The following is a 22,532-nucleotide window of genomic DNA, read 5'->3' on the forward strand; positions in this document are numbered from 1 at the left end:
ACATCAAGAAAACAGTGTACTCGCAAATAAATCGTACTTAAATGGTTTGCTAGGCCGATCTAGCCCAGCCACCACTGCCACGCCTGGTTCTTTTGTCCAAGATGGGGAGCCACGGGCACTGCCTTCTGGGCTTCAATGCAGCCACTGAGAGGGTCTGTGGGCTGCTGTTCCACCTCTTCATCCCTGAAGCTGCACAGTGGAGCCGAGTCAGCACGTGTTGTAGTCTTCAATGTGGCTGCAGTTGAAAGGGAGGCAGGCTGCACATGAGGCCTTTGGCACCCAGCATCCATCTCAGGCTTGAGTCCTTGAGAAGCCCCACGGCTGAGGGGGGGTTGCCACTGGGCAGAGAACCTCTAAGCTAGCAGTGTGCGCTCCTCGGGCTTGGGCGCCAGCAGCAGCAGGGACTAGGACAGCAAGTCCTCAGGGACTCAGGAGCCTTGGCCCATCGCACCATGCCTGATCCTGCTGCCACCTCCTGATGACTGGCCTGTGGGCCCTGTCCAGCGCCTGCGAGCACCAGATGCTGGTAATCAGCAGCCTGAGTCCCATGCTGTCAGTTCAGCCCCCGAGGACCGGCTTCTCCACCAGGTCAAGGGCCTCAGCACGACAGCTAGTGCCTGGGAATATGCCCGACCTCCTCGGAGTGGCCTATCTGAATTTCAGGCAGCTGCAGGATGAGCCAGAGGCCGGGAAGCAAGTCCTGGCCAGCCAGCAGCTGCCCCTCATCCTCAGGCTCTAGGCAAAGCCAACGCGCACCTTCCCTGCAGAGGCAATAGCAGCAATGCAGCCATGGATGCAGCAGAAGCACCATTGCCTCCAGGCTGGCCCCACCTGCCTCCAGGTGTGCCCACATCATCAACCCAATGGGCTGCCCGCTCCTGCACTGATGCTGCACATACCTGCAGTGCTCACTTTCTTCTGTATCCGCCCTCCCCCTGCCCAATCCCTGCGGGCGTCTCTGACTCCTCTACCACCTTTGCCCTGAACATCTAGCATATGGGCCCCTCATAGAGTTCATAGTGGTCGAGGGAACTTTTGGAGAACAGCCTCCAGAAAAGAGTCAAGGGTCAGGGTGATAGAGAGCCTTGAGTGTGTGGAAAAGGTATTGCACACATATTTTGATAGAATAAGAAATCAAAAGAAAGCAAAAATTATCAAATTTAAAAGAAGAGATTAACTAGGCATCAATGGCTCAGGGCTTTTATCCTAGCTCCTCAGAAGACTGGGAGCTGAGGATCAAGATGGGAAGCCAGCTTGGGAAAGAAAGTCCCTGAGATTCTTATCTCCAATTATCTACAAACAACAACATCAACAACAACAGCAACAAAACCCACAACTGAAGCTGTGGCTCAAAATGATAAAGTGTTAGCTTTGAGTATGAAGCAATGACAGGGCTCCAGCAGCATCTGCAAAACTTGAGAAGCTCACCACCCCCAGGATAGCTCACAGCCACTGAGGAGGCTGTGAGGAGGAATCGATCCCTGGGGTACACTTGAACCACCAAAACGCACCCCGCTTAATAGCACCAAGGTACCACTTAAAACTCAACAACCCAATTCTAACTCTTTCTCACCACACTTGGGCAGGAGGTTGGGGGAGCTATAAAGTAGCATGGTGCACCATTTCGGTTGAGGAGGGGGATATCTGACATCAGACTCACAGATAATACTTGGATAGACTAGAACTTCAGAAGAAGGCCAAGGTCGACAGATATAGTCATTCTGTAACAAGTGTAGAAGGGAGAATCTTGAGTGTGAGGACTCCATAGTGCCCAATTTTGGGGTTGGTGGCAGCTACTCCCCCCTGCTGTGTTGACTAAGCGGTAGCATTTGGTTTGCTAGCCTATGAACAGCAGACACGAAGTGGGGATGGAGTGAGGCTGGTGCCTGGGTGACTCCCTTTTGCTGAGTTGTTGCCACTGCCAGCATGTGGACATGCCTGGGCTTGGAGCAAGGCTGTAAGGTCGGTGGGACTGATTGGTTCTGAAGAAGCAGAAGGTGGAGCATCTTCTGCAAGTGATGCCTCCATTACTGGTGGTCTTCCTGTCATCATGGGGCTGTGGGCTCTGCACCATAAGCGGCAGCCTGATGGAACCCTGAGGAGTCAGGAGCCAGACAGCTGAGTGCTTGGTATGGTGCAGACAGAATGCTGCTTCCCAGTCTCCCACCCCAATCTGGATTTACTTCAAATCTAGGGCTCCTTCTCCTTCCTCCTCCTCTGGTAGTTGTCCTCAGCAGCAGCACTTGAACAGTCAGTCTGTGCTTCTTCCCACTTTTTTCCCAGGTGGGGTAAATTGAGGCTGTGAGGATAGAGAGTTTTCCACTCAGTGGAGTCAGAAATAGAACCCAGAGCCCTTGGTACCCCAGTATGAGACACTTCTTTCTACCTTCCATACTTTATAATCAGTTTTTTCTGTTGCCCTCTCTTGTCCCCTGACCTCATCCAGAGATCTCTTTCTAGGGAGTACCCTGTCTGCACATGCCTGTATCCCAGGATGTGGTGACTATTGTCGAACTGGTACCCTCATAAGCTTTGCTTCCCTCCCTCACCTCCACCTGCTTATCCTTGTGTCTCTACTCAGGAAAGTCCCTTTTGAAACCATTTGCACAGAGAACCCGGGCCTCCCTGCTCCTTCTCCCTATTCACCGTTTTTAGGTACCGTTGATTCCCTGAAGAGTGAGTGCAAAGATGCTCTTGGAACTGTAGGTCCCTTGGATGGAGTGAAATGTGAATTTCTGGTTCTTGAGGAACTTGCCACTTTTGACTCTACAGTAGTATATAGGTGTCCCGATGGAAGGATTGCCCAAAATGTCCCCTAAAGCAGTTCCCTGAGGGTAAAATGACACATGCCTTCCTTCTCTGCTATGAACTAATGGGACATGGTATTTTTTGTATTCCAAACAGTGATCATATATGTTTCTACATCTTTGAAACTTACTCAAGTACTTGCACGTGTGTATGTGCATTTGGACTAAATTAGCAATTTTTCTTTGTGTGTGTGTGTGCGTGCGCGCGCGAATGTGTGTTCAGATCTTGGGTCTTAAACTCAGGGCCTGTGTTCTTTCTTTTAGTTTTTTTCACTCATGGCCAGTGTTCTACTACCTGATCGATAGCTCTACTTCTTGCATTTTGGTGATTATGCAAGGGATGCTTTAGAAATAACATTCTCAGATTTCTGCATCCTGAGTAGGTAGGATGGAACTCAAGAACTTGTATTTGCCAGGCAAATGCTCCTCCAGGAGCTAAATCCCTAAACCCAGCTCATATTTTTGATTGGCTGATTTTTGGTCACAAGTGGTGCTCTACTTTGTGAGCTAAATCTCTCTTTGTGGATATTTTTGTTTTCCTTTTTGTTTGTTTTTGGTCTGTCATGGGGCTTGAACTCTGAGCTTGGGCGCTATCTCTGTGGTTTTCAGCTCAAAGCGAGCACTTTATTGCTTGATCCACAGTGCCACTTCCGGTTTTCTAGTGATTTATTGGAGATAAGAGTCTCATGGACTTTCCTGCCAGGGCTGGCTTTGAACCGTGGTCCTTAGATCTCAGCCTCCTGAGTAGTTAGAATTACAGGCATGAGTCACTGGTGCCGGGCTACATCTGTTTTTGTTTTTCATTTGTTTTCCTTGTTAATTAATGATAAAAGACTCAGATTTGCCTACCCAGGTTGGCTTTTGAAGTTCAATCCTCTCACCTCAAACCTCATGATTGGATTATAGCTGTGAGTCACCAGTATCTCTCTTTGATTTGTCATTTTTGACAAATGCAAAATGTGTCTTTTGAGATGGTCTGAGCATTGCACTAAACCCAAGGCAAATTTCAAGAGAATGACAAAGAGGTAGAGACCACTTGGTGACTCACACACCTCATTACATAATGTAAGTTAAAGACTTTCTTCCCAGAAAAACACAACTCTTACCTTTATACAAGATATGGTGCTTAAGTACATCTTCATATCTATCTAAAATAGTATACACATTGAAAGGAACTCCACAACATGGATATGCTTCTCATGCATGATAAACAAGCACTCTACCACTGAGCCACCTTCCTAGGCCACTAAACAAAAGACTTTTAAGTGTCAGCTGTGCACTGTTGGCTGACACTTGTAATACTAGCTACTCAGGAGGCTAAGAGCTGGGGATTGTGGTTCAAAGCCAGCCTGAGCAGGTAAATATGTGAGAATGTTAACCAATTAACCACCAAAAATGCCAGAAATGGATCTGTGGCTCAAGGCATAAAGCACTAGCCTTGAGTAAAAATAGCAAAGGGACAGCCCCTGAGTTCAAGTCCCACTCTGCACTACCAGGTTAAAAATTAAAAAAAAAAAAAAAGATAACGAGACTTATCATCCCTGGAACTAAAACACTTGTGAGTAGTTGCTGATGTACATCACTGCCTTCCTATACCATCGGAGACATACCACATGATAGACATACATTTCTGTTCATTTCAAGGTTAGGTAAATCACATGATTACAACTTATCTAGAAATTGCATCAGTGTGAAGTCCAAGTTAATTTCCTTTGCCAGTGATCTTAGAAGTGTGTCAGAGCTGAGTGTCCCTCACAGGAAGAAAAGAAGCTCCTACTGACTCACCTTAAACTTATGTTGTGAGTAGGAATAAGGCTAGGCTGTTTGTCAATGCAGCATTACTTGGATGGTTTTGACTCATCCTGGTTCCTTGAAGGAAGAATCCCATTTGGTTGCATGTTAGGGGTCTCAGTGGAGGTCACCATGATATAGGAACTGAAGAATATCACCAACTCCCTGAATTTAAACCTTATTATAGTTTGAAGACAGTGGTTCACATGTGTAAACCTAGCTACTCAGGAGGCTAGTAATCTGATGGTTGTGGTTCAATGCCAGCACTGGGTAGGAAGTCCATGACACTTTTATCTTCAATTAAATATCAAAAAAGCTGGAAGTGGACCAGTGTCCCAAGGGGTAGAATGCTAGCCTTGAGCAAAAAAGCTCAGGGACAACCCTAGGAATGGCACACACACACACACACACACACACACACACACACACACACACACACTCAAATACACATACACCGCTTTTTGTTAGCTCATCTAATGCTCCCAACAACCATATAAGTCAGGTATCCTTATTTCCTTATTTACAGAGGAGGAAAATTCCTGGTGAGTCAGTGGCCTCAAACCCCAAATCCAGGGCTGGGAAGGTGGCTAAGTGGTAGAGTTCTTGCCTTGCATGCATGAGGCCCTGGGTTCGATTCCTCAGCACCACATAAGCAAAAAGGAAAAAGCCGGAAGTGGTGCTGTGGCTCAAGTGGTAGAGCACTAGCCTTGAGCTGAAGAGCTGAGGCACAGCGCCCAGGCCCAGAGTTTAAGGCCCATGACCGGACCCCCAAAAAAAAAAAAAAACCAAATCCATGCCCCTGTCCCAGGTGCCAGTACCTTTCCTTGCAACAAACCTAGGGCCCAAAAGACAAAACAGGCTACAGGCATTCTGTGCTGTGCTGTATTTGTGTGTGTGTGTGTGTGTGTGTGTGTGTGTGTGTATATGTGTGTGTGTGTGTGTGTGTGTGTGTGTGTGTGTGCACCAATTCTAGGGTTTGAACTTCTGGGTGCTGTTCCTTAGCTCTGATTCTCACGTTTGGCAGACTATACCACTTGAGCCACAGCTCCATTTCTTGGTCGTTAGTTCTTCATTGGAGATAAGAGTCTCACTGACATTTCTGCCCAGGCTGGCTTTGAATCATGGTCCTTAGATCTCAGCCTTCTCAGTAACTAGTAGTCTAGATGTGAACCATTTGCATAAGGCATAGATTCTTCACCCTTATGGGTTAGCCTGTCTTACCTAGTTTCCTCAGTATGAATTGATTTTAATAATGTTTGATCCTAGGCCAGTTGAGACATGTATTTCCTTATTACAGTTTCTGGCTGGTGTTTCAGCACAGCACTAACTGCTCTGCCGGAGGTGAAAGTTCTTGAGAAGGACAACTAAGCCAGGTGTTTGTGACTCGCACTTTTAATCCTAGCTGGTGAAGAGGCTGCGATCTGAAGATTGCAGTTCAAAGTCAGCCTGGGCAGGAAAGACTGTAAGACTCTGGAAGTTGTGCTGTGGCCCACGTGGTAGAATTTTAGCCTTGAATGAAGAGCTCAGAAACCGTGTCCAGGCCCTCAGTTCAGGCCCTAGGAAAGCACAAAATGAAAGAAAGAGAAAGAAAAAAGAAAGGTAGTGGGGGCAGGAGGAGAAGGAAGGAGGGAGGGAATAATTACGGTATTAGTAGCTCAGATATGTAATCCTACCAAGTAAACCGTTAGTGGAACTGTGTCTCAAAGTGGTAGAGAGCTAGCTTTGAGCAAAAAAGCTCAGCGACAGGCCCTGTGTTAAGTCCAAAGACTGACAAAAGAGAGAGAGAGAGGATAAGAGAAAGGAAAGGAAGAAGGGAAGGAAGCAACGAACTAGTTCAAGAGTTGAGTGAAATAGAAACTGCTAGATATCTGGGAACCTACACAGAACCAGGAGGCACAGTTTTTTAACCACACATCTATGGCTAGTGCTGAATGTCAGATTCCCCTTACAGAGTCCATGTTGTGCTTTAGTAAAGGCCTACTGAATCCTCCCTAGGCCTTGGGAAGGAAGAGCTAGCCTTTGCTTCACGTGACAAGTCTAGGAAACTGAGAACATCAAGGACCTCTCATTGCAAGAAGAGGAAGAGATGGATATCCATTCCCTGGAATCTAATCCTTTCTGTGACATGCCCACTCTAATCCTTCTCCTATGCTATTATCTTCTGGTAGCCTGGAAAGATGTAAAAAAACACCTATATCACCAGCACACCAGGAAAAGAAAGGGAGCCCCTACAATGGCTTTAGGGTGGGTCTCTCTACCCCATTTGGCAGTCCTAGTCCAGCACAGACTCTGCCAGCACCATGATTAGTAGACTAAATAGCTTTGTGGAGCAACTTTCTCTCTCTCTCCCTCTCCCTCTCCCTCTCTCTCTCCCTCTCCCTCTCTCTCTCTCTCTCTCTCTCTCTCTCTCTCTCTCTCTCTCTCTCTCTCTCTCTCTCTCTTTCTCGCTCTCGTCCTATTGTCTGGGGGAGTCTTCAAATATGAATATAGAATGGGCTGCTATCTCCCCATTGGCACCAGCAGTGTTTAGCCATTTTCATCAAAATCAAAGACAGAGCACCAGTGATTAAATACAAATTTAAATCTGGGAGCAAGTTATAAACTATAGGGCTGGGACATTTATCATGGCTAGTGACCTCAAAGGGAACCAATGAGATGGGGGCAGGGAAGAGGCTGCAGTGGGACTTCCCTTCTCTGCCCTGCATCTTATAAGACTTCTCAAATCAAGGACAAATAATAACAGGACAGGACAGGAAAAATAATAACAATGACAAATAATAAATATTGATTACTACCAACTGCTGTATTGAGAAATGAAGGTTTCATTTATTTTATTTTTACCCCATCAAATGTCTATACCTACCCCATAGAGTATTTATTATTATTAATGTGCTTTCTTAATCTTCATTTCACATATCAGGAAATGGTATTCAGAGAAATTAAGCCATTGACTAGAGCCACACAGTTCAAAATGAAAATAGTATGACCATAAGAATACTATCTGAAGCAGGTGTTGGTATTTCATGCTTGTAATCTTAGTTACTCAGGAGGAAATTCTGAGGATCATGGTTTACAGCCATGATCTCCAATTAACCACTAAAATGCCTGAAATGGAGCTGTAGCCCAATTTGTAGTGTGCTAGTTGTGAGAGAAAGAGGTAAGGGACAGCGCCCAGGTCTTGAGTTCAAGCTCTTGTACTGGCACCAAACAACAACAACAAAAACGGCTCATACCCCAGAGTATCTCCTACACACCAACAAAAACCTGGACCTGGAGGTGTGGCTCAATAGGTACAGTACTATTCTCAAGCAGAATTAGCTAGGGAAAAGTGTCTAAACCCTGAGTTCAAGTCCCCCCCAGTATAAACTTTTGTGTATATGTATATGTATATGTATAATGTGTCCACACATATACATATGCATGTATGTATAAAAACATGTGTATATGATGATTGGGGGATATCAGGCCTGATAGCTCAAGCAAATGAAAATTTTTGCATCATTCAGCCTGTTGATGGAGACTCAGAATATCTATACTGCAGCTAAGTGTGAGAATTTGAGTATTCTCAAATTCTGAAATTCAGCAAATCATTGGATAAAGCCCATTCTATTTAGGAAAGGTAATCTACTTTTTTTTTGCTTTGCTTTGTTTTGTTTTTTGCCAGTCCTGGGGTGTGAACTCAGGGCCTGGGCACTGTGCATGAGCTTCTTTTGCTCAAGGCCAGTGGTCTACCACTTGAAACACAACGTGACTTCTAGCTTTTTTTCATGTGGTACTGAGGAATCAAGCCCAGGGCTTCATGCATTTTAGGCAAGCACTCTAACACTAAGCTACATTCCCAGCCTGTAATAAATATTCTTTACTCAAAGTTTAAAATTATTTAAATTTATCTATTTAAATTTACCCATGTTATTAAAATTGCAATCATATCCAAAAATATTTTCATAGCAACATTTACCCTGTTTGACTAAAGATGAGGCACCTCATGATAGCAGAACTAATGTGTTAAAATTCACCATCTCTAGCACGTGTTATTGGCTCATGACTATAATGCTAGCTATTTAGGAAGCTTAGAGCTGAGGATTCAAGCTTTATGAGACTCATCTCCAATTAACTACCTCAGAAAACTGACGAGGAATTATGGTACAGTGGCAGAGTGCTAGCCTTAAGCAAAAAATCCCAGGAATAGTGCCCAGGACCTGAGTATAAGAAATAAGACTGGTATGTGCATGAGTATGAATACACACACATGAACATACACATACACACCATGACCATCAGTCACTAGAATATCATGACTTCACTCACAGGAGATCTGCAACAATCAAATTGTGAGACAGGAAGTAGAATGGTGGGTTTCCTGAGACTGGGGAAAGGGATGGATGAATGATGCTGTTTAATAAGTACTTAATTTCAGGTTGGATTCTGAGAAAGTTCTACAGGTTGGTATCAGTGAGGGTGCATGAAAATGTGAATATACTTAAAGCCACTGAAGTGTACAATTATAACTGGTTCATATGACACATTTTAGGCTATGGTTATTTTCCCAGCCAGAGAGGGCTTGGACAAGAAAATCTGGCAGGATGCAAGGCCCCTTATAAAGGTCACTGGTTCAGTTTCCCACCAACAAATATCTGCTGTTGGGCCATTTGTGCTGGCCTTATGTCAGGTTGGAGCAAAGGCAGTGAGTGGTTACCTGTAACTGGCCCTCTATAATTTGAGCCACATCTGTACTTCTGGCTCTCTGTAAGTTAATTGGAGATAAAACTCTCAGATTTAGCTGACTGGGCTGGCTTTGAACCTCGATCCTTAGATTTCAGTCTTAATGTACTATCTTAAACAAATGATTGGAACTTGCTCTTTGTTGTTGTTGGTTTTGGTTCTCAGGCTTGAACTTGGGTCCCAGGCGCTGTACCTGAGTTCTGCTTAAGGCTAGCATTCTACCATTTTGAATTACTACACTACTTTTGGTTTTCTGGTGATTAATTGGAAATAAAAGTATCATAGACTTTACTGCTCAGACTGGCCTTGAACCTTGATCCTCTGATCTCAGCCTTTTTAGTAGCTAGGATTTCAGGTGTGAGCCAATTACACCTTGCTGGGAACCTGCTCCTTTATGAAGGAGGGGGTTCTGATTATCCCCATTTTCCTGATATAGAAACAGAGGCAAACAAATTGAAATGACTTGTATATGATGTCACATGCTAGTAAATTCTGGAGCTGGGTCTTTTATCTTGGTCTGTCCAATTGCAAAGCTCACCCTCAAATACTACTCCATTTGTGTGGGGCCTTGTTATCCCCTACACTCACATTCCTGTAGCAAGGAACCAAAAACGCCCACAAGTACAGGTGTGATTAAGTACATGGCTCTGTCTAGTTAGGAGCGTGCCTGGGTTTGAGTCTCATCTTCACTACTGAAGTTGGATTGAGATGATTGTTGGGCCAATATTTAAGTTTTGAGATCTTGGAACTGGCAAATCATTGGTTACATTACAGTGGCCTGGACTGTAAGACTAAGATAATGATTACCTATCTTAAAGGTTTATTACCAAATTCACAAAGAAAAAAGTTGGTTGGTGCCTAGCATATAGTCAGCAACACATTGACGTCAGCTGTTTATTTCATTGAGTAAAGATGGAAGCCTATAGCTGGGTGTGCAGTTCAGTGGTAAAGCCTATACTTATTTAGCATGGTGTGGAGGAGGAAGGTTGTGAGGGGAGAGGAGGAAAAACCAAGAAGAAGGAAGAAGGGGTGGAATGTGGCAAGGACCCAGCAGCTCAAGCTTGTAATACTAGCTACTTAGGAGGCTAAGATCTGTGGATGGTAGATCAACCCACCCTGGACATGGAAGTATATAAGACTCTTAAGTCTAATAAAGTACTCAGAAAAAGCTGGAAATGGCATTGTTGTTCAAGGGGTAGAGTACTACTCTTGATTGAGCACAATTAGTCTCAGGGATAGTGCTTAGCCAATGAGTTCCAGATCCAAGCATGGCTAAATCAATCAATTAATCAATACAACAAGAAGTTGAAGTGGAAGAATCAGTTGTATGTTAATCATGTATTTTTTTGTTGCTATGACAAAATACTTGACAGAAATAGATTAGGAATTTATTTTGCTCAGTGCCATAGATTTCAGGCAATCATGGCAGAGCAGAACATGGTGGACATGGAGCGGGGGAAGGGGTAAGAGAGGGAAAAGGAGTGCCTAAATGGGAGGATTCTCATTTCTCTTCTTTAATTCCATATGGAAAGACAGTCTATGGGATGGTGCCACTATTGTGCAGAAGGGATATCTGCTTCAGTTAATCTGCTATGGAAATCCTCCAAACACACCCAGAATTGTGCTTTACTTATTAGCTGGGTGCATCCAAAACCAATCAAATCAATCCCAATTAAGTTTATCCTCAAGATTAACCATCAGAGTTGTTAACTTCATTTGTCTCCAAATTTAGCTAACTGTTCTTTCACAGCCCATCTATCATTTTCATTCTTGTTTTTCTTTCACTTTTAGACTAGTTTGTGTGTGTGTTTGTGTGTGTGTGTGTGTGTGTGTGTGTGTGTGTGTGTGTGTGTGCGCGCGCGCGCGTGTGTACTGTAACGAGAAAAACACCTTGAGTATAAAACAGATTATTCCATTGGGACCTTAGAAAACCATTGTACCAGTTCTAGCTCCATTTTCAACAGACCCTCTAAGTTTCCACTTAAGTAATATCATTTCAAACATTTATTCATCCATTATAAAGAAGTCTTTCATTCAGTGTCATGTACTCTGTAGGACTAGAGGACAGAAAATCACATTTTAGAAATAGACCAGGGAGCTTATCTCAGAATAGCAAGAGTTAAAGGAACATTATAGGTTCTCAGGTATATGAAGTTCCAAAATCAGACATGTTCTCCTCAGACTTGTTGCTCCTGGAATGACTCAGACTTGCACTTCCAAGTTAAGGTAGGAGAAAAGAAAAAGTGCAGCAGTAGTTTAGTAGTGGTGATTGTGGAGCTGATAAAATGCATGCAGCATACCCTAATGTTTAAAAAATATAACAACTACCAATTACAGTCTGGAAATAGCCTAAGGATAACAGCAAATGGAGAAAACACTAAAGGTTAGTAAGATATCTGAGTTTTTTTGAGAGCTTTTTTGTTTATGTTTAAAGAACATATTTTTTAAACACAGCATTTCTTCACATTACTAACCATTTATATCATCCCTCTTCAAAGGACAGAAATTTCAAAGACCAGTAGGAGAGAGGCACGGAGGCTTCTCCTCCCTATAGTTGTAATTGTACAGATTTTTGCCTTCCAAGGAAGGGAACAGGTATATCTCATCTTCTTAAGCTCCCATATTCCTCTCACAAACCAGACACGAATCAGCTAGTATTAGTGGAACTTCTCAGTGTGCTGAAGGCCAAAGAAGCAACACCTTGCTAGGCAAAGCCTGAAAAGCCAGTGTGCATACCCATGTTTGTCCATTAGAACAGCTGTATAGAAAAGCAGACTTTTCTATAAGAGTCTAAGTTTATGTAACCAGAGAAATAAACAAACCCTGTCCACAGTTGTTATTCTTTGACAGTTTAGGTGTACTATTTTATTAACAATGATCAGATATGCAAATAGACAGTAAGTGTGACCACAATGGAAAAAGATACCTATTGGGAGAGAAGCCCGATGTCAGATGTAATAGACAGATTTCAGATTTAAAGGACTATAATAATAATAATAATGAAATAGAGCTGTTGGAAGATGACCCCAGAGGCATACCCCTATGCTGGTGGCTCATGCCTGTAATACTAGTTTGTCAGTAGGGTAGGATCTAAAGATCAGGGATTAAAACCAACCTGGATAGATAAATCTAAAATAATCTCTACTAGATTAATCAAAATAATGTTATTCAAGTGGTAGAGAAGAAGCCTAGAGGAGAAATACAAAAGGTAAAGGACAGTTCAAATAGGAACAAAAGAAAATGTTTACATTACTTATATATGTAGGATTTCAATATGATATTTTCATTTATGTTTATAATGTATTCTATTCAGTACATCACCCTCCCTTCATCATGATGTAAAATAGTTTGGACATGTTTCATTATTTTATTCTAGTACAGGTAAACAATATTAGCTATGTTTATTCTCTTTCTATAAAAATTCTATAGAAGCATTTACAAGAACAGTTGAATGAAATAGGTTAAAATTATTTTAGGAAAGAGAGTGGATGAGGAATTATGATTGAGTGAGGTCAATGAAGTAAATTATATTCTTGCATTAAAATGTCACCATGAGACTCCCCTGTATAATTTAAATATATTAAAAAATTTGTGTTTTTCAAAAAGAGGAATTGAAAGCCAATATCCTACTGAATGATGAAACCACATGTAGTTATCTCCTAAAGTCAGCAACAACCATATCTACTCTCACCATTTGTAATTTGCAGGAACTGGAGTGCAAGGAAATCAATTTGACAATAGAAATGTCCATATCTGTGTTGATAAGAAGGAGTGTAATTACCTTTTGTGCAGATAACATTATCTTCTATTTGTGCCATTCTGGGCCTAGAACTCAGGGATTGTGTTCTGTCCCTGTGATTTTTACTCAAGGCTAGAATTCTCTCCCTTGAGCTGTAGCTCCACCTCTGGTTTTTTGATGGTTAATTGGAGGTAATAATTTCAAGAGTCTTACATACTTCTTTGTCCAGGCTGGCCTCCAACTTCAATCCTCAGAAATAAACCTCCTGAGAAGCGAGAATTAGAGGTAGCAGTCACTGGCTCCCAAATCTCACCTTATTTTTTATTTAGAAAATTACAAGAATTCACTAAAAAATATGTTCAATAACTAAGTTCAATGAATAGGTTATAATGTGTGTTTAAAAATAATTGTATTTACATTTGTGAGCAATGAACAATTAAGAATAATGTAGGGAGTAAGTTCTCTTTACACTAGTAGAAAAATACTTAGAATTCAATGTACCAAAAATGTAACCTTGAACAATGGAAACGACATTATACAGCAAATCTTAAAAGCACTCCAGTTTTCACTTGATATCCTATTCTGCTTGCCTCTCATGAATTTGCTCTTACAGAAAGAAACTAGTATTTTTTTTACTTTACATTATTATCAGGACTCTCACGTGGAAATACATACATCCAAATATGCCCTGAGATCTCCATTTTTATGAGGAATGGCTCAAGTACACAAAAGAGGCAGAGAGAACTCATACACTTGAGGACTGAATATCAGCCATGAATGTTTCCTCTCCAATCCTCCCAATTCAGGTTGTGTGTAAAGTATCCTCCAAAATCACAATAAATCTTTAAGAGACAAGCATAGGATCTCACATATGATGGAGGGAGAAAAAAGATTTATTCCAGCCGGGTGCCAGTGGCTCATGCCTGTAATCCTAGCTACTCAGGAGGTTGAGATCTGACAATCCCGATTCAAAGCCAGCTTAGGCAGGAAAGTCCTTGAGTCTCTTATCTCCAATAACCCACTAGAAAACCAGAAGTGGCACTGTGGCTCAATTGGTAGAGCACTCGCCTTGAGCTGAAGAGGGCAGGGACAGCGTCCAATCCCAGATTTCATGCCCCACCACCGAACACACACACACACACACAAAGATTTATTCCACATTCTAATGGATAAGGTCTGGAAGACAAGTCTGAGGTCCCCTATTCATGTAGCATAGAGTTACTGAGAGGACCTTTCAGGATCAAGGAGGTAAGAATTCAAATACAGAGTAGTACATGCAAAACAGAAAGAAAAAAGCAGACTGATTTGGGGCAAAGAAGCAAGCTTCACATCAACATAAACCTAGAGTAAACTTCACTCTTCTACCCACATTCATTCTGATCACCAAAACCCAACATCTCTTTGATGAGAAAAGGAGGCAATGTAACATGCTCTAAGAAATATTTAAGGAAACATTTCACTGGTAAGCTGAAGAAATACTTAAGGAAAGGCAAGTAGAGCCCAGCAAATGTTCACAGACAGTGTCCTAGGTGTGAGTTAAAGCCACACGACCAAAAGGGGAAAAAAAAGAAAACAAAACAAAAACCTTTAAAGAATAGGCAAAATTCAGAACCAAATAACCAAAAACTGCATAAGAGTTCAAACAAGAAATTTGGAACTTTCTAGGCAATTGTTACATTTTGAAAAATATCAATTGATACAGGATTTTGGTGTTTTATTCTGTGTATATATTAGAGCAGTGGAAATTGTTCAAGAATCAGGTTAGTGTCTGTGAATACCTTTTGAAGACAAGATGGGAGATATTCTAAATTTTAAGGAGAAAGAGTAATTTCCAGTCAGCAAATCATATCTGTTAAGCAAAAATATAAGCAAAAACAATGTAATCTCCTAACCTCAATTACATTATCATAACTAAGAATTAAAATGTGAAAGTATGTAATCCTTCCCAATATATTTCTGTTATCTGATTGGTCTCACAATGTTTCAAGAGGCTAACAGTGATTTTAAAGTAGAAACTCATGTTAGCTGCCACAGTTGGGAGAGAAATTTCCCTATGCATCAAGGAACTCCTCAGACTTAGAGTCTGGCACTGGTCCAACCTATGTAAGACCCACTTCATCTAGAGTAGCCCACATTGTGGAAATTGTAATGTCCGTTTAAGCACAGATGCCTTGAAAGTTTTGGGATTATTTTTTTGGAAGTGTGGGGTGGAAGAACGTACTTAGTTTGGGTCTCCTTGCCCAGTATCGTTTTCACTTTGTGAATTCCAGTTTCTTTCCCTTGTTGCTGCTGGAAATGTCTGAACAGGGTAATACTCCACTTGGTTTATTTGTCATGGACAAATGCCAATTTCTACAGTATAATATATATAATATAAATATATGTTATATATAAATAATGAGCCTAGTTTACATCATTTAAAATGAGAATGCATGAATATGTATTCTAAAACAATTGATAAAATAAAATTTAAGTACAATCGAATGCCATTTTCTTCTGTGCTAGTCCTCATTTTTTAAAAAAAAAAAATTTATTTTATTTTATTTGAGAACATACTGTACAGAGGGGTTACAATTACAAGGGCAGGATAATGCATACATTTCTTACCAAGCATCGCAGCCTCCTCCTTTGTTTACCATTCACCTCCCTTCCCAGCCTCCTCCCTCTCCCCCACCCAATCATACCCCCCCTCCCCACCACACCGACATTGTAAAGCTGGTTTTGACATGACAATTTGTACTTCTCATTGTTGCAACAGGTCCACCTGAATCCTTAAACGACTTGTTTGTCCCCGTCTCCTCCACATGTTATACTGACATCAAATATAGTGAAAGCGGGGGTTACACTGTGGGGGAGGGACATACAACCAACAAAGAAATAATCTTATAAATGCATGAAAGAAACAAAAACATTAAAATACATATTTGAGGGTTCGTTTTCCTAACATCACATTCTCTGACTTTTTCCGCTTGACTCATACCTATACTAGATATTGAAAATAAGGGAAACCATGGGACCTATGTTTCTTTGAGCCTGGCTTACTTCACTTAATATAATTTTTTCCAAGCCTTTCCATTTCCTAACAAATGGGGAAATGTCATTCTTTCTGATGGAGGCAGAGAATTCCATTGTGTATATATACCACATTTTCTTGATCCATTCATCTACTGAGGGGCATCTGGGTTGGTTCCAGATATTAACTATGGTAAATATTGCTGCAATAAACATAGTTGTGCTGGTAGCTTTAGTGTGGTCTTTTTTGTAAACATTAGGGTAAATGCCCAAAAGTGGGATTGCTGGGTCATAGGGGAGTTCTATTTGAAATTTTTGAGGAACCTCCATACTGCTTTCCAAAGTGGTTGAACAAGTTTACATTCCCACCAACAATGAAGTAAGGTTCCTTTTTGTCCACATCCCCGCCAGCATCTGTTGTTGTTAGAGTTCTTGATTTTTGCTGTTCTAACTGGAGTGAGGTGATATCTCAATGTTGTTTTGATTTGCATTTCTTTTATGGCTAGGGATGTTGAACATTTCTTCATGTGTCTATTGGCCATCCTTCTTTCTTCTTCAGAGAAGCTTCTCTTTAAGTCTTTCGCACACTTACTTATTGGGCAGTTGTTTCTTTGAGGATTTGTTGTTGGGAGTTTAATTTTTTGAGTTCCAAGTATATTTTAGATATGAGACCCTTGTCCGTTGTGTGGCTAGTAAAGATCTTCTCCCAATCCGTGGGCTTTCTATTGATCTTGCTAGCTATGTCATTTGCCCTGCAGAAGCTCTGCAACCTTATGCAATCTCATTTGTCCAACCTTTCTTTGATTTGTTGTGTTTCCGGGTCTCTATTGAGAAAATTTCGGCCTGAGCCAAGGACACCCAGGGTTTCTCCTATTCCATCCTGTAATGTTTTCAGACTGTCTGCTTTGAGTTCAAGGTCTTTGATCCATTTGGAGTTGATTATGGTGCAGAGTGATATATAAGGATCTAGGTTTAGTTTTCTATATGTAGTTAACCAGTTTTGCCAGCACCATTTACTGAAGAGGCTGTCTGTCTTCCATTCTATTGTTTTAGCTCCCTTATTTAAGATTAGATGGCTATAGGTCTGTAGGTTTATTTCTGGGATTTCAATTCTATTCCATTGGTCCTGAGGTCTGTTCTTATGCCAATACCAAGCTGTTTTGATTACTATGGCTTTATAGTAGAGTTTGAAATTTGGTATTGATATTCCTCCAGCAGTGTTCTTTCCGTTGAGGAGGGTTTTTGCTATTCGGGGTCTTTTATTGTTCCATCTGAATTTTTGGATTGCCTCTTCTATTACCTTGAACAATGAGGGTGGAATTTTGATAGGTATTGCGTTGAATTTGTAGATAGCCTTGGGAAGTATTGCCATTTTCACGATGTTAATCTTTCCAATCAAGGAGCATGGGAGGTTTTGCCATTTTTCAAGTTCTGTGTTGATTTCCTTTTTCAAGATTTTAAAGTTTTCATCATAGAGGTCCTTCACTTCTTTAGTTAAGTTAATTCCTAGGTATTTTATTTTTTGTGGGGCTATTACAAATGGAGTTGCTTTCCTAATTTCAGCCCCACTTTTCTCATTGTTGGCATACAGAAAAGCCATTGATTTTGGGGGGTTAATTTTATAACCTGCTACTTTGCCAAAGCTTTGAATCAGCTTGAGTAATTTGGGAGTGGAGTCTATGGGATTCTTTAAATACAAGATCATGTCATCTGCAAAGAGGGAGAGTTTTATTTCTTCTTTCCCTATTTGGATCCCCTTTATGTCTGCATCTTGTCTTATTGCTGTAGCTAGGCATTCTAATACTAGATTGAAGAGAAGTGGAGAGAGTGGGCATCCTTGTCTTGTTCCTGAGTTAAGAGGAAATGGCTTTAGTTTTTCACCATTGAGTATAATGCTGGCTGTAGGTTTGTCATATACAGCCTTTATTGTATTGAGGAATGTTCCATGGATTCCTAATTTTTCCAAAACCTTCATCATAAAGGGGTGTTGGATCTTGTCTAATGCTTTTTCTGCATCTATTGAGATAACCATGTGGTTCTTATTCTTGCTCCTGTTGATGTGATGAATAATATTAATTGATTTGCATATATTGAACCAGCTTTGCATCCCTGAAATGAATCCTGTTTGATCATGGTGTATGATTTTTTGGATGAATTCTTGAAGTCGGTTGGCCAAAATTTTGTTGAGAATTTTGCATCAATGTTCATCAAAGAAATGTGTCTATAGTTCTCTTTCTTTGATGAGTCCCTGCCTGGTTTTGGGATGAGGGTTATGATGGCTTCATAGAATGTGTTCGGTAGTGAGCTTTCTCTTTCAATTTCATTGAAGAGTTGGAGGAGAATTGGTGTGAGCTCTGCTTTGAAGGCCTTGTAAAATTCCGCTGTAAAACCATCTGGTCCTGGACTTTTCTTAGCTGGGAGGTCTCTTATTGCTGTTTCTATTTCAATGCTTGATATGGGCCTGTTAATATAGTTTAACTCATCTTGGTTTAGTTTTGGCATGTCAATATTTGCTAGGAAGAGGTCCATTTCTGTCAAGTTCTCAAACTTATTAGCATAAAGTTTTGAGAAGTATTCCCGTATAATGTTCTGAATCTTGGCTGTTTCAGTGGTGATGTTTCCATTCTCATCTCTGAGTTTATTAATTTGGGTGTGTTCTCTTCTTTTTCTGATAAGATTTGCTAAGGGTCTGTCAATTTTGTTAATTTTTTCGAAGAACCAACTCTTTGTTTTGTTGATTCTTTCTATAGTTTTTTTGGATTCTAATTCATTTAATTCTGATTTAATTTTGATTATTTCTTTCCGTCTAATAGATTGGGGTTTATCTTGCTGCTCTTTTTCAAGGAGGTTTAGATGTGTCATTAAATTCTTAGTTTCAGATCTCTCCAATTTGTTTATGTAGGAGCTCAGAGCTATAAACTTGCCTCTGAGTACTGCCTTTGCTGTGTCCCAGAGGAGCTGGTATTTTGTGTGTTCATTTTTGTTGAATAGCATGAACATTTGAATTTCCTTTCTAATCTCTTCCATGACCCACTCATGATTCAGCAGTGTGTTGTTCAGCCTCCATGTGATACCGGATTTTCTTTGCTGGCTTTTGGTGTTGAGTTCTAATTATATTCCCTTGTGGTCAGAGAGAATGCAAGGTATAACTTCAATGTTTCTGAATTTAGACAAGTTTGCTTTCTGGCCTAAAATGTGGTCTATTTTAGAAAACATTCCATGTGCTACTGAGCAAAACGTGTATTCTGATGCTGCTGGGTGAAATGTTCGGTAGATGTCTGTTAAGTCCAGTTGATCTATGCAGCTGTTTAGATCTGCGGTTTCTCTGTTGAGTTTTTGCCGAGTTGATCTATCTAGTGGGGAGAGTGGTGTGTTAAAATCCCCAACAATTAATGTCTTTGGATCTATATGGGATTTGAGGGAAAATAGTGTTTCTTTGATAAATTTGGGTGCTCCATTGTTTGGCGAATAGATATTTAGAATTGTAATATCCTCCTGAAGGAGAGATCCTTAAATTAGTATGAAGCGACCTTCTTTATCTCTTCTCACAAATTTTAATTTGAATCTATTTTATCTGATATTAGGATTGCAACTCCCGCCAGTTTATTGGGGCCGTTTGCTTGGCAGATTTTGTTCCATCCTTTAACATTGAAAATGTGTTTGTTTTTTACGGGCAAGATGTGACTCCTGCAGGCAGCAGATAGAAGGGTCTTGTTTTTTAATCCAACTAGACAGTCTATGTCGCTTAATTGGAGAGTTCAGTCCGTTAACATTAAGAGATAGGACTGAGAGGTATTTGGGAGTTCCTGCCATGTTATCTACCTTCTTGGGGGCTGCTAAAACTGGGTTCTTCCTATGGTTCTTGGATTCTCAGTTTGGGTGCAGTTTCTTGGCATTTATTGCAGTCTTGTTGGTTTTCTATGTGTAGGACATCTTTAAGAATCTTTTGTAGGGCTGGTTTGGTGGAGATGTATTGTTTCAATTTTTCTTTGCTATGCAAGGTTTTTATTTGGCCTTCAGTTATGAAGGAGAGTTTAGCTGGGTACAGTATTCTTGGTTGATAGTTGTTTGTTTTTAGGGCATGGCATACATCATTCCAGGCTGTTCTTGCTTTGATTGTCTCTGCTGAGAAATCTGAGGTGATTCTAATTGGTTTCCCTTTATAGGTGATTACCCTTTTCTCCTTGACAGCTTTAAGGATCTTTTCCTTGTTCTGAGTTGATCCTGTGTGGATTATAATGTGGCGGTGGGATGTCCTATTCTGGTCTGGACTATTAGGGGTTCTAAAGGCTTCTTGTATCTGGACAGGCCTATCTTTTTGCATGTTTGCGAAGTTCTCTGCTAGGATCCTGTTAAACAAATTTCCTAGACCATTAACTTCTGTTTCTAGGTGCTCCTCTACACCCATTATCCTTAGATTAGGCCTTCTGATGGTGTCTTCCAAGTGTTGGATAGATCTATCATATTTCTTGGACTTGTCTTGGATGGTTGTATGTTCTTTCTCTATAATATCTAGGCTGTCTTCAATCCCTGAGATTCGATGTTCTGCATGGTCTAACCTGCTGTCAAGACTCTCTACTTTGTTTTTTATCTCTTTTCCTTCTAGTTGGTCAGCTTTGATGGCTTCAAGTTCTTTGTTGAAGCTCTGTTTTAGGTCTTGTATCAATTTCTTTACTTCCTTAATTTGGTGTTCAGTGTTTGTCCTCAAATCACTTAGTTGATTGGTTATGGTTTCTTTGGGCTCCCATTCCTTCTGTTGGATTCCATTCAGCATTCCCTTTGTGGTCTCCCTGACTTCCTTCAGCTCTTTGTTAATGGATTCCATGAATGCCTTTAGTGATCTTTGTATGTTCTATAACTGGTCTCTCAATTCCTGTATTACTCTTTGATTAGCTTCCTCCCGTTCGTGGGATTCCTGCAGATCTTTTTGAGTGTTCTCAGCCTTCTCAGGCCATTCCTCCCTTTCTCTTTGAGTATTCTCAAGTTGTTCACGCAAATCCTGTATTAGTTTTTGAGTAGCTTGCTCACGCTTATGACATTTCTGTATAAACTTCTGGGATGCCTCCTCTCTCTCCCTATCACGCTCATACAGAGTCCTTTGTACGTTGTCAAACTTCTCATTTATCATGTTTGCCAGCAGTGTTTTAGAGCTATTTGGGAACTCTCCTCTGGATTATTCATTATCTGTTCTAACCCCGGATTATCAAGATTGGGAATTGAGATAACCGAATTTGCCATTTTTCTTGTATTTTTCCGGCTTACTCTGCCCATTTGAAATGAAGATAGCACCAGTTTTGTGCTAGAACACTATCTTAAGGCAACCATCAACCAAAGTTTGCATTTGTACAGTCAATAGTCTACAGATACAATCTAGTTCAACAGATACATCTATTCAACATCAAACAACTATATGTTAAAGGACTTCGAACCGCAGAGAAGAATTTGGAAAACCAGAAATTATTAGGGTTAGGGAGAGATGTGGGTAAAAAATAGGAATAGATTGGTGTGGGGAGGCACAGGGAGAGTTAAATATGTCCTAATCACAATGCAGGAAATAGGTTGGGTAGGATGCAAGTAGAGAGAGAGAGAAAAAGAAGAAAGGGAAAGGGGAATGAAAAGAGACCAGAAAAAAAATAGAAACGTAAAAATTAATGTTATTATAGAGATTAAAAGACCATCTATTTAGAGAGGAATGTGAATATGTTGAGAGAAAGGGAGGGACATAGAGGAGATGTGAAAAACTTTAAAAAATGCTTAAAATGTTATATAGGTATAAAGAGGTAGTACTGCTATTAATGAATTTAAGTCTCAGAGGTTTTGAATTGAGTAATAAGTTTGTGGATTAAGAGTATATACAATGGGGGATAGGGTCTACTAGTTAACTACGGGTTTATCTGAGGATGTGCAGGACAAGATTTAAGTCACATAAAGAAGAACAAAAGAGGAAAAGGTGGAAAGGATAGGAAAGTGAGAAGAAAAGATCAGAAGTTCAGTAGAGCTAGACAAAAAACAAAAAGTTAATTAAGAATGAAAGAAAAAGAGAAAGAAGTCAAGAAAAGAAAGGAAAACACACATTCACGTATCCCTAAAATAAAAATTGTAAGAGGAGAAAAAAAAAGTTACTGGAAAACAATTATTTTTTCAGAAGATGCAAAAATTAAAGATTAATAAAAGTTTTAGAAAAGGAAAAAAATTTTTATATATATAAGGTAACAAAAAACGAAAAAAAAAAACAAAACAAAAAAAAGAAAAAAGAAAAGAAGAAGAAGAAAAAAAAAGTTCTTTGATTTTTTTTTTTTGGGAGGGGTGGGAAGAGTCCTGTATCTCCCTTTTGTCTGTAACCAGAGTCTGGTTGGAGTCTCTGGTCAGCTTGAGGTCCTGTGGCTTGATTGGTTTCTTAACTCAGTTTGTTGGAACAGTCAGAAAAATGCTCTGCTTTACCCAAGATTTTGAGATTCCCC

The sequence above is a fragment of the Dipodomys spectabilis genome, unplaced genomic scaffold (assembly GCF_019054845.1).
Source record: "Dipodomys spectabilis isolate Male_0828 unplaced genomic scaffold, ASM1905484v1 ptg000408l, whole genome shotgun sequence".
In the NCBI taxonomy this organism is placed as follows: domain Eukaryota; kingdom Metazoa; phylum Chordata; class Mammalia; order Rodentia; family Heteromyidae; genus Dipodomys; species Dipodomys spectabilis.